Source organism: Marmota marmota, unplaced genomic scaffold (assembly GCF_001458135.2).
Source record: "Marmota marmota marmota unplaced genomic scaffold, marMar, whole genome shotgun sequence".
In the NCBI taxonomy this organism is placed as follows: Eukaryota; Metazoa; Chordata; class Mammalia; order Rodentia; family Sciuridae; genus Marmota; species Marmota marmota.
Window position 1 is genome coordinate 12,924,221 of NW_026000000.1, and position 12,206 is coordinate 12,936,426.

General features: G+C 37.5%; 1 long non-coding RNA gene across 1 annotated transcript; it reads left to right on the top strand.

Annotated features, from left to right (window-relative positions):
* Positions 1-1,223: 1,223 nt before the first annotated feature.
* Positions 1,224-11,650, top strand: LOC125618047. The gene is made up of 2 exons (XR_007349272.1): positions 1,224-4,147; positions 7,380-11,650. It is a non-coding gene; the product is annotated as an uncharacterized LOC125618047 (long non-coding RNA).
* Positions 11,651-12,206: the final 556 nt, after the last annotated feature.

Below are 12,206 nucleotides of genomic sequence, written 5' to 3' on the forward strand. Positions count from 1 at the left end.
AAGTGTTCGCTGTCAGGAACAGTGTGGATTTTCAGGTTTCACTGCATTTGACCTATATGGATGAAAGGAATTTGAGGTAGAAAAAGAACTGGGTTTGTGCTTGATGCTTGAAACTTCACACTCACAATCAAGTCTCAGAATACATTTTTGTCTTTCTTTCTTGTTGAAGTAGCCCTAACCTGATGCATGCAAAAACAACTTAATCTGAGATCACTCTATGAAAAAACAGGAAAATACCTATTTACTGATATACCTAACCAAATTATTTAGTCAGATGTCTTCAATACAACACAGGATTCATCTGTTTGCTGGCCCCACTATTCTCCACACTTTTGGGACTCCTAGGATTAACGATTCCCTAACCAGTTTAGGGATAGTTTTAGGGTTAGGGTTAGGTTTAGGGTTAGGGTTAGAGCTAGTGTTAGAGTTAGTTTTGGGCCAATTTCTTTGATACTGAGCAGGATTTAAATATTTCCTAGCCTAACCATGCTCGCCAAGTTTGGGTTTTTTAGGTGCAACTGTTCAATGTAAGGAACAGTTTGTATTTTCAGGTATCACTGCATTTTGACCTATATGGATGAATGGAAATCCAGCTAGAAATCAAACCAGGTTTGGGATACCTGCTTGAAACTTCACACACTAAATCAGTTCTCCATTATTATTGTCTGTTATGTTTCTTCTAGAACAGGCCCAAAGCTGAAGCACAAAAAAAAAACAAGTTTATCCAAGAGCACTCTATAAGAAAACAGGGAAATAACCAGGTACTGAAATTCCTCCCCCAATTTTTTGTCATATTTCTTTGATATGGTGCAGGAATTCATCTGTTTGCTAGCTCACTTGGCTTCCCAAATTTGGGACTACAAGTATCAATGGTTCTATAAACAGGTAAGGGTAAGTGTCAGGGTTTGTGTTATTTTTAGGGTTAGGGTGAATATCTTGTGTTATATTTCTTGTTAATTTTGGTCTAGTTTCTTTGATACTGGGCAGGATTCATCTTTTAACTCTCTTAACTCTGGTCACCATGATTGGGCAATCTAATTGCAAGTGTTTGCTGTCAGGCAAGTTTGTATTTTCAGGTTTCACTACATTATGACCTATACAGGTTATTGGAAATCCAGCTGGAAATCAAACAGGGTTTGTGCTTGCTGTGTGAAACTACACACACTCAATCAGGTCTCAGAATGCATTGTCTTGATTCTTTTTTTTTTTTGAAGTAGCAAAGAGCTGAAGCATATAAAAATAACTTAATATGAGAACACTCTATGAAAAAAGAGGAAAATACCAATTTATGGAAATACCTAACCAAATTATTTAGACATAGGTCTTTGATACTGCACAGGATTCATCTCTTTGCTGGCCCCACTCTGTTCCTCACTTTTTGGACTCCTATGATAAATGGTTCTCTAAACAGTTTAGGGAGAGGGTTAGTGTTAGGGTTAGGGTAAGGGGTAGGGTTAGAGCTAGTGTTGGGGTTGAGTTAGTTTGGGGCTAATTTCTTTGATACTGGGCAGGTTTCATCTCTTTCCTAGCCTAACTATGCTCGCCAAGTTTGGGCCTTCTATTTGCAATTGTTGGCTGTCAGTAACAGTTTCTATTTTCAGGTATCACTGCATTTTGACCTATATGGTGAGTGGAAATTCAGCAGGAATGCAAACAGTGTTTGTGCTAGGTGCTTGAAAATTTACACACTCAATCAGTTCTCCATTAGCATTGTCTGGTTTCTTTCTTGTAGAAGAAACCTAAAGATGAAGAACACAAAACAAAGTTTATCCAAGAGCACACAATAGAAAAACAGGGAAATACTAAGTTACTTAAATTCCTCCCCCAACTTTTTAGTCAGATTTCATCGATAAGTACAGGAATTCATGTGTTTGCTAGCCCTCTATGTTCCCCAAGTTTGGGACTCCAAGGATCAATGGTTGTCTAAATAAGTTATGGTAAGTGTCAGGGTGTGTTAGTTTTAGAGCTAGGGTTACACGCTTGTGTTATGGTTAGAGTTAGTATTTTTCTAGTTTCTTTGATACTGTCCAGGATTCATCTTTTACCTACTCTAACTATGCTCACCATGTTTGGATCTTCTAGGTGCAACTGTTTGCTGTCAGGAACAGTTTATATTTTCAGGTATCACTGCATTTTGACCTATATGGGTGAATGGAAATCCAGCTGGAAAACAAACAGAGTTTGTGGTAGCTGCCTTAAAATTCACAAACTCAATTGTTCTCCATAGGCATTGTCTAGTTTGTTTCTTGTAGAAAAGACTCAAAGCAGCAGCACACAAAAACTAGTTTATCCAAGAGCACTCTATAAGAAAACAGAGAAATACCCAGTTACTGATATTCCTCTCCCAATTATTTGGTCAGATTTTTTTTGATAGGTGCAGGAATTCATCTATTTGCTATCCCACTATTCTCCCCAATTTGGGATTCCAAGCATCAATGGTTCTCTAAACAGGTTAGGGTTATTGTCAGTGTTTTTGTTAGTTTTAGGGCTAGGGTGACAACTTCTGTATGGTTAGAGTTAGTTTTATTCTAGTTTCTTTAATATTGTACAGGATTCGTCTTTTACCTATCCTAAGTATGCTCGCCAAGTTTGGGCCTTCTCAGTGTAACTGTTCCATGTCAGGAAGAGTTTGTATTTTCAGGTTTTACTGCATTATGACCTATTAGATAAATGGAAATCAAGCTGGAAATCGAACAGGGTTTGTCCTTGCTGGTTGATACTTCACACACTCAATCAGGTTTCAGAATGTATTGTCTTCTTTCTTTCTCATTGAACTAGCTGTAAAATGAAGTATGCAAAAAAATTAATATGAGAAAACTCTATGAATAAACAGGAAAATACATATTTACTGAAATACCTAACCAAATTGTTTAGTCAGATGTCTTTGATATTGTACAGGATTCATCTATTTGCTGGCCCCACTCTGCTTCACACTTTTGTAACTCGTATGATCAATGGTTCTCTAAACAGTTTAGGGAGAGGGTTAGGGTTAGGCTTAGGGTTTGGGATAAGGTGAGAGCTAGTGTTAGGGTTTGGGACTAATTTCCTTGATACTGGTCAGGTTTCATCTATTCCATAGCCTAACTATATTCACCATGTTTGATCCTTCTAGGTGCAACTGTTTGCTGTCAGGGACAATTTGTATTCTCAGGTATCACTGTATTTTGACCCATATGACCTATTTGACCTATAATCCACCTGGAAATCAAACAGGATTTGTGCTAGCTGCTTGAAACTTCCAAACTCAATCAGTTCTCCATGAGAATTTTCTGGTTTCTTTCTTATAGAAGAGGACCAAAGCTGAAGCACACAAAAACAAGTATATCCAAGAACACTCTATAGGGAAACAGGGAAATACACAGTTACTGAAAATCATCCCTTAATTTTAATTTCTTTGATAAGGTGCAGGAATTCCTCTGTTTTCTAGCCCACTATGCTCCCCAAGTTTGGGACTCCAAGTATCAATTGTTCTCTTAAAAAGTTAGTGTTAGTGTCAGGATTTGTGTTAGTTTTAGGCCTAGAGTTACCAGATTGAGTTATGGTTGGAATTAGTTTTTGTCTAGTTTCTTTGATCCTGTGCAAAATTTATGTTTAACTATTATAACTATGATCGCCAATTTGGGCTATGTAGGTGCAAGTGTTCACTGTCAGGAACAGTTTGTATTTTCAGGTTTCACTGCATTTTGATATATGGGTGAATAGAAATTGAGCTGGAAATCAAACAGGGTTTGTGCTTCCTGCTTGGAAATTCACACACTCAATCAGGTCTCATAATGCATTGTTTTTTTTTCTTTCTTGTTGAAGTAGGCCTATGCTAAAGCATGCAAAAACATTTTCTCATGGACACTATAAAAACACAGAAAAATACCCATTTACTGAAATACCCAGCAAATTATTTAGTCAGATATCTTTGAGAGAGCATTGGATTTATCTGTTTGTTAGCCACACTATGCCTCACACTTTTGGGACTCTTGGATCAATGCTTCTCTAAACAGTTTAGAGATAGGGTTAGGGTTAGGGTTAGGGTTAGGGCTAGTGTTAGATTTAGTGTTAGGGTAAAAGTTTGTTTTGGGCCAATATTTTTGATACTGGGCAGGTTTTATCTTTTCCCTGGCCTAATTATGCTCACCAAATTTGGGCCTTCTAGGTGCAATTGTTTGCTGTCAGGAACAGTTTGTATTTTCAGTTATCACTGCTTATTGACCTATATGTGTGAATGGAAATTCAGCTGGATATCAAACAGGCTTTGTGCATGCTGTTCACTCAATCTGTTCTCCATAAGCATTGTCTGTTTTTTTTCTTATACAAGATGCTCAAAGTTGAAGCACACAAAAAGAAGTTTATTCAAGAGCACTCTATAAGAAAACAGAGAAATTCCCAGTTACTGAAATTCCTCCCCCAAGTTTTTGGTCAGATTTCTTTGATAAGGCACAGAAATTCATCTGTTTTCTAGCTTATTAGATCCCCCAACTTTGGGTTCCAAGTATCAATTGTTCTTTAAACAGATTAGGGTTACTGTAATGGTTAGTGTGAGTTTTAGGGCTTAGGATAAAATCTTGTGTTATGGTTAGAAATATTTTTGTCTAATTTCTTTAATAATGGGCAGGATTATACTTTTACCTTGCCTAACTCTGCATGTCAACTGTTTGAGCTTTATACATCCAACTGTTTGCTTTCAGAAACAGTTTGTATTTTAAAGTTTCACTGCATTATGACCGATACGGTTGAATGGAAATCGAGCTATAAATCAAAAAGGGTTTGTGCTTGCTGCTTGAAACTTCACATACTCAATGAGGTATCAGAATGCATTGTCTTGCTTCTTTCTTGTTGAAGTACCCCTAAGCTGAAGCATGCAAAAACAACTTAATCTGAGAACACTCTATGAAAAACCAGAAAATACACACTTATTGAAATACCTAACAAAATTATTTAGACAGATGTTTTGATACCACACAGGATTCATCTGTGTGGTGGCCAAACTCTGCTTCACACTTTTGGGCTTCCTAGGATCAATGGTTCTCTAAAGAGTTTAGGAATAATGTATAGGGTTAGGGTTATGGTTAGGTCTAGGGTGAGAGCTAGTGTTAGGTTTAGAGTTAGTTTTGGGCTAATTACTTTGATGCTGGGCAGGATTCAAATTATACCTAGCCTAACTATGCTCGACAATTTTGAGCCATCTAGATTCAACTGTTTGATGTTAGGAACAGTTTGTATTTTTAGATATCACTGCATTTTGACCTATAAGGTTTAATGGAAATCCAGCTGGAAATCAAACAGTGTTTGTGCTAGCTGCTTGAAACTTCACACACTCAATCAGTTCCATACAACTCTTTGATGTCAGGAACGGTTTGTATTTTCAGATATCACTGCATTTTGACCTATATGGTTGAATGGAAATCCATCTGGAAATCAAACATGGTTTGTGCTAGATGCTTGAAACTTCACACACTCAATCAGTTCTCTGTAAGCATTGTCTGGTTTGTTTCTTGTAGAAGAGGCTCAAAGCTCAAGCGCAAAATAAAGTTAATCTTAGAGCACTCTATGAGAAAATAGGAAAATACGTATTTACTGAAATTCCTCCCCCAATTGCCTGGTCAGATTTTTTTGATAAAGTGCAGGAATTTATCTGTTTACTAGCCCACTAGTCTCCCCAAGTTTGTGACTCCAAATATCAATGGTTCTCTAAACAGGTAATATTAGTGTCAGGGTTTTGGTTAGTTTTAGGACTAGGGTGACAACTTATGTTATGTTTAGAATTAGTTTATGTCTAGTTTCTTTGATACTGGCAGGATTCATCTTTTACATATTCTAAACATGCTTGCCTAGTTGGGCCTTCTCGGTGCAATTGTTCCCTTTCAGGGACAGTTTGTATTTTCAGATTTCACTGCCTTATGACCTATATGGGTGATGGAAATCAAGCTGGAAATCTATCAGTTTTTATGCTTTATGCTTCAAACTTCACATGCTCAATCAGGTCTCAGAATGCATTGTCTTGATTCTTTCTTGTTGAAATAGCAAAGAGCTGAATCATGCTAAAATAACTTATTCTGAGACACTTTATCAAAAAAGAGGAAAATACACATTAACTGAAATACCTAACCAAATTATTTAGTCAGACATCTTTGATACTGCACAGGATTCATTGTTCGCTGGCCCCACTCTGCTCATCACTTTTGGGACTTTTAGGATCAATGTTACCCTAAACAGTTTAGGAATAAGCTTATGGTTAAGGTTAGGTTTAGTGCTAGGGGTAGAGCTAGCACCAATTTCTTTAATACTGGGTAGGATTCAACTTGTCCCTAGCCTAACTAAGCTCGCCAAGTTTAGGCCTTCTAGGTGCACCTGTTCTCTGTTAGGAACAGTTAGTATTTTCAGGTATCACTGCATTTTGACCTATATGGCTGAATGGAAATCCATCTAGAAATCAAACTTGTTTGTGCTACATGCTTAAAATTTCACACACTCATTCAGTCCTCTGTGAGCATTGTCTGGTTTAATTCTTCTAGAAGAGGCCCAAAGCTGAAGCACACAAAAACAAGTATATTCAAGATCACTCTATAAGATAACAGGGAAATACCTAGTTACTGAAATTCATCTCCCAATTGTTTGGTCACATTTCTTTTAAAAGGTACTGAAATTAATCTGATTGGTATCCTATCAGTTCCCCAAGTTTGGGACTCCAAGTATTAATGGTTCTTTAAACAGTTAGGGTTAGTGTCAGGGTTTGTGTTAGATTTAGGGCTAAGATGAGAAGCTTCTGTTATGGTTAGAGTTAGTTTTTGTCTAGATTCTTTGATCCCTAGCAGGATTCATCTTTTTCTTATCCTAACTATGCTCACCAAGTTTAGGCTCTCTAAATGAAAATGCTCTTTGTTAGGAATAGTTTGTATTTTCAGGTTTCACTGCATTTTGACCTATACAGGTGACGGAAATTGAGCTAGAAATCAAACAGGTGTTTTTGGTGGCTGCTTGTAACTTCACACACTCAATCAGGTCTCAGAATGCATTGCCTTATTTCTTACTTGTTGCAGTAGCACTAAGCTGATGCATGCAAAAATAACTTAGTCTGAGAACACTCTATGAAAACACAGGAAAATACCCATTTACTGAAATATCTAACCAAATTATTTAGTCAGATGTCTTTGATACTGCTTAGAATACATCTGTTTGCTTGCCCCACTCTGCTCTACACTTTTGTGAGTCCTAGGATCAATGATTCTCTAAATACCTTAGGGAAAGTGTTAGGGTTAGGGTTAGGATTAGGGCTAGGGTTATAGCTAGTGTTAAGGTTAGAGTTAGTTTTGGGCCAATTGCTTTGATACTAGGCAGGATTCAACTTGTATCTAGCCTAACTATGTTTGCCAAGTTTGGCCTCCTAGGTGCAACTGTTTGCTGTCAGGAATAGTTTGTATTTTCAGGTATCACTGCTTTTTGACCTATATGGGTGAATGGAAATCCAGCTGAAAATCAAACAGGGTTTGTGCTAGCTGCTTGAAACATCACACAAGCAATTGTTTCTCCTTGACCATTGTCTGGTTTGTTTCTTGTAGAAGAGGAACAAATCTGAAGCACACAAAAACAAGTTTATCCAAGAGCACTCTATTTGAAAACAGGAAAATACCCAGTTTCTGAAATTTCTCACCCAATTGTTTGGACAGAATTTTTTGATAAGGCACAATAATTCATCTGTTTGCTAATCCACTAGTCTCCCCAAGTTTGGGATCCCAAGAATCAATGGTTTTCTAAACAGGTTAGGGTTAGTGTCAGGGTGTGTGTTTTTCTGAGGGCTAGCTTGTGATATGGTTAGAGTCAGTTTGTGTCTAGTTTCTTTGATACTGGGAAGGATCCAACTTTTACATATCTTAAGCATGTTGCCAAGTTTGAGTTATCTAGGTGCAAGTGTTTCCTGTTAGGAACAGTGTGTATTTTCAGGTATCACTGCATTTTGACTTATATGGGTGAATGAAAATCCATCTGGAAATCCAACAGTGTTTGTGCTAGCTGCTTGAAACTTCACACAATGAATCAGTTCTCTGTGAGCATTGTCTGGTTTGTTTAATGTAGAAAAAGCCCAAAGATGAAGCACACAAAAACAAGTTTATCAAAGAGCACTCTATAAGAATACAGAGAAATACCCAGTTACTGAAATTACTCCCCCATCTGTTTGGTCAGATTCCTTTGATAAGGCTCAGGAATTCATCTCTTTGCTAGCCCATTAGGTTCCAAATTTTGGGACTCCAAGAATCAATGGTTCTCTAAACAGGTTAGGATTACTGTCAGGGTTTGTGTTAGTTTTAGGGCTAAGATTAAACTTGTGTTATGGTTAGAGGTAATTTTGGGACAGTTTATGTGATACTGGGCAGGATTAAATTTTTATCTATCATAACTATGCTCACCAAGTTTGGGCCTTCTAGGTGCAATGGTTCCATGTCAGGACAAGTTTGTATTTTCAGGTCACTGCATTTTGACCTATACGGGTGAATGGAAATCGAGCTGGAAACCAAAAAGTGTTTGGGCTTGCTGCTTGAAATTTTACACACTCAATCAGGTCTCAGAATGCATTGTCTTCTTTCATGTTTAAGTAGCTCTAAGCTGAAGCATACAAAAACAACTTAATCCAAGGACACTCTATAAAAAAGAGGAAAATACCCATTTGCTGAAATACCTAATGAAATTATTTAGTCAGATATCTTTGATATTTTACAGGATTCATCTTTTGCTGGCTCTACTCTCCTGCACATTTTTGGGACTTTTTGTATTAACAGTTATCTAAATAGTTTAGGGATAGTGTTAGGGTTAGGGCTAGGGTTAGATTTAGTGTTAGGGTTACATTTAGTTTTGGGCTAATTTCTTTGTTACTGAGCATGTTTCATCTCTACCCTAGTGTATAGATGCTAGCCATGTTTGGGCCTTCTAGGTGCAACTGATCACTGTCAGGAACAGTGTGTATTTTCTGGTATCACTGCATTTTAATGCACATAGGGATTGGAAATCCAGCTGTAAATCAATCATGGTTTTTGGTAGCTGCTTTAAATTTCACACACTCAATCAGTTCTCTGTGAGCAATGTCTCTAAAATTTTGTAGAAGAGGCCCAAAGCTGAAACACACACAAAAAACCAGTTTATCCATGAGCACTCTATAAGAAAACAGGGAGATACCAAGTTACTGAAATTCCTCCACCTATTGTTTGGTCACATTTCTCTGATAAGTTGCAGTAATTCATCTTTTTGCTTGCTCACTAGTCTCTGCAAATTAGGGACTCCAAGGACCAATGGTTCTCTAAGCAGGTTAGGTTAGTTTCAGGGTTTGCATCATTTTAGGGCTAAGATTAAAAGCGTGTGTTATGGTTAGAGTTAGTTTTGCACCAATTTCTTTGATCTTGGCAGGATTCAACTTATACTTAGCCTAACTATGCTTGCCGTGTTTGGGCCTTCTAGGTGCAACTGTTCGCTGTCAGGAACAGTTTGTATTTTCAGGTATCACTGCATTTTGTCCTACATAGATGAATGGAAATCCAGCTGGAAATCAAACAGGGTTTGTGCTAGCTGCTTGAAACTTAACACACTCAATCAGTTCTCCATGAGCATTGTCTAGTTTGTTTCTTGTAGAAGTGGCCCAAAGATGAAGCACAGAAAAAGAAGTTTAATGAAGAACACTCTGTAAGAAAACAGGGAAATTCCCAGTTACTGAAATTCCTCCCCCAATTGTTTGGTCACCTTTCTTTGATTAGGCACAGGAATTCATCTGTTTGCTAGCCCATAGGTTCTCCAAGTTTGGGACTTCAAGTATCAATGGTTCTCTAAAGAGGTTAAGGTTAGTGTCAGTGTTTGTATTATTTTTAGTCCTAAGGTTACAAGATTGTGTTATGAGAGTTAGTTTATGTCTAGTTTCTTTGATTCTGGGCAGGATTCATCTTTTACCTATCCTTACTATGCTTGACAAGTTTGGGAAAACTAGGTACAAATGTTCACTCTCAGGTACAGTTTGTATTTTCAGGTTTCACTGCATTTTTACCTATATGTGTGATGGAAATTGAGCTAGAAATCGAAGAGAGTTTGTGCTTGCTGTTTGAAAATTCACACACTCAATAATGTCTCAGAATTCATTGTTTTGATTCTTTCTTGTTGAAGTAACAATGACCTGAAGCATGAAAAAAAAAACAAAGAAGAAAATACACATTGACTGAAATACCTATCCAAATTATTTAGTCAGATGTCTTTGATATTGCCCAGGTTTCACCTGTTTGCTAGCCCCACTCTGCTCCAAACTTTTGGGATTCCTATTATCAATGGTTCTCTAAACAGTTTAGGTATACAGTTAGGGTTAGGGTTAGGATTAGGGCAATGGTTAGAGCTAGTGTTAGTGTTAGAGTTAGTTTTGGGCCAATTTCTTTATTACAGGGCATGATTCAACTTTTACCTAGCCTAACTGTGCTTGCCAAGTTTGGGCCTTCTAGATGCAACTGTTTGCTATCTGGCACAGTTTGTATATTCAGGTATCACTGCATTTTGAACTATGTGGTTGACTGGACATACAGCTAGAACAAATTCATTACTCTGTAGGCATTGTATTAATTGTTTCTTGTAGAAGAGGCCCAAAGCTGAAGCACAAAAAACAATTTATCCAATGGCACTCAATAAGAAAGCAGGGAAATACCAAGTTACTGAAATTCCTCCCTGAATTATTTGGTCAGATTTCTTTGATTATTTGTGGGAATTCATGTGTTTGCTAGTCCACTCATCTCCCCACGTTTGAGACTTCAAGGATCAATGGTTCTTTAAACAGGTGAGGGATAATCTCAGGGTTTGTGTTAGTTTTAGGACTAGGTGACAAGCTTGTGTTATAGTTACAATTAGTTTTTGTCCAGTTTCCTTGATATTGGGCAGGATTCATCTTTTACCTATCCTAACTATTCTTGCCATCTAGGTGCAAGTGTTTGCTGTCAGGAACAAATTGTATTTTCACTGAATATATAGGTTTCACGGAATTTTGACCTATATGGGTGAATAAAAGTAGAGCTGAAAATTGAACAGGGTGTGTGCTTGATGCTTGAAAATTCACACAATCAGGTCTCAGAATGCATTGTCTTGTTTCTTTCTTGTTGAAGTAGTTCTAAGCTGAAGCACTCAAAAACAACTTAATCCAAGAACACTGTATGAAAAATCATGATAATATCCATTTACTGAAATACCTAACCAAATTATTTAGTCAGATTCCTTTGGTATTGCACAGGGTTCATTTGTGTGCAGGCCCCAGTAAGCTCCATACTTTTGGGATTCCTTGGATCAATGGTTCTCTAAAATGTTTAGGGTAGATTTAGGATTAGGGTTAGGCTTAGTGTTAGGGATAGATCTAGTGTTAGGATTTGAGTCCGTTTTGGGTCAATTTCTTTGATAATGGGCAGGATTCAACTTGTACCTATCCTAACTATGCTCACCAAGTTTGGGCCTTCCAGGTGCAAATGTTCCCTCTTAGGATCAGTTTGTATTTTCTAGTATCACTGCATTTTGTCCTATATGGGTGAATGGAAATCCAGCTGGAAATCACACTGGGTTTGTGCTAGCTGCTTGAAACTTCACACACTCAATCAGTTCTCCATGAACATCATCTGGTTTCTTTCTTATAGAAGAGGCCCAAAGCTGAATCACACAAAAACAAGTTTGTCCAAGAGCACTCTATAGGAAAACAAGGAAATACCCTGCTACTGAAATTCCTCCCACAATTATTTACTCAGGTTTTTTTGATAAGGTGATAAGGTGCAGGAATTCATCTGTTTGCTAGCCCACTATGTTCCCCAAGTTTGGGACTCCAAGGATCAATGGTTTTCTAAACAGTTTAGGGTGAGTGTAAGAGTTTGTGTTAGTTTTAGGGCTAGAGTGACATTCTTGTTTTATAGTTAGAGTTAGTTTTTGTCTAGTTTCTAGGATAATGGGCCGGATTCATCTTTTACCTAGTCTAACGATGCTCGCCAAGTTTGGGCCATCAAGGTGCAAGTGTTCACTTTCAGGAACAGTTTGTATTTTCAGGTTTCACTTCCTTTTGACCAATATGGGTGATGGAAATCGAAAAGTGTTTGTGCTTGCTGCTTGAAACTTCACACACTCAATCAGGTATCAGAATGTATTGTCTTCTTTCTGTCTTGTTGAAATGTCCCTAAGCTAAAGCATGCAAAAACAACTTAACCTGAGTACACTCTATGAAAAAT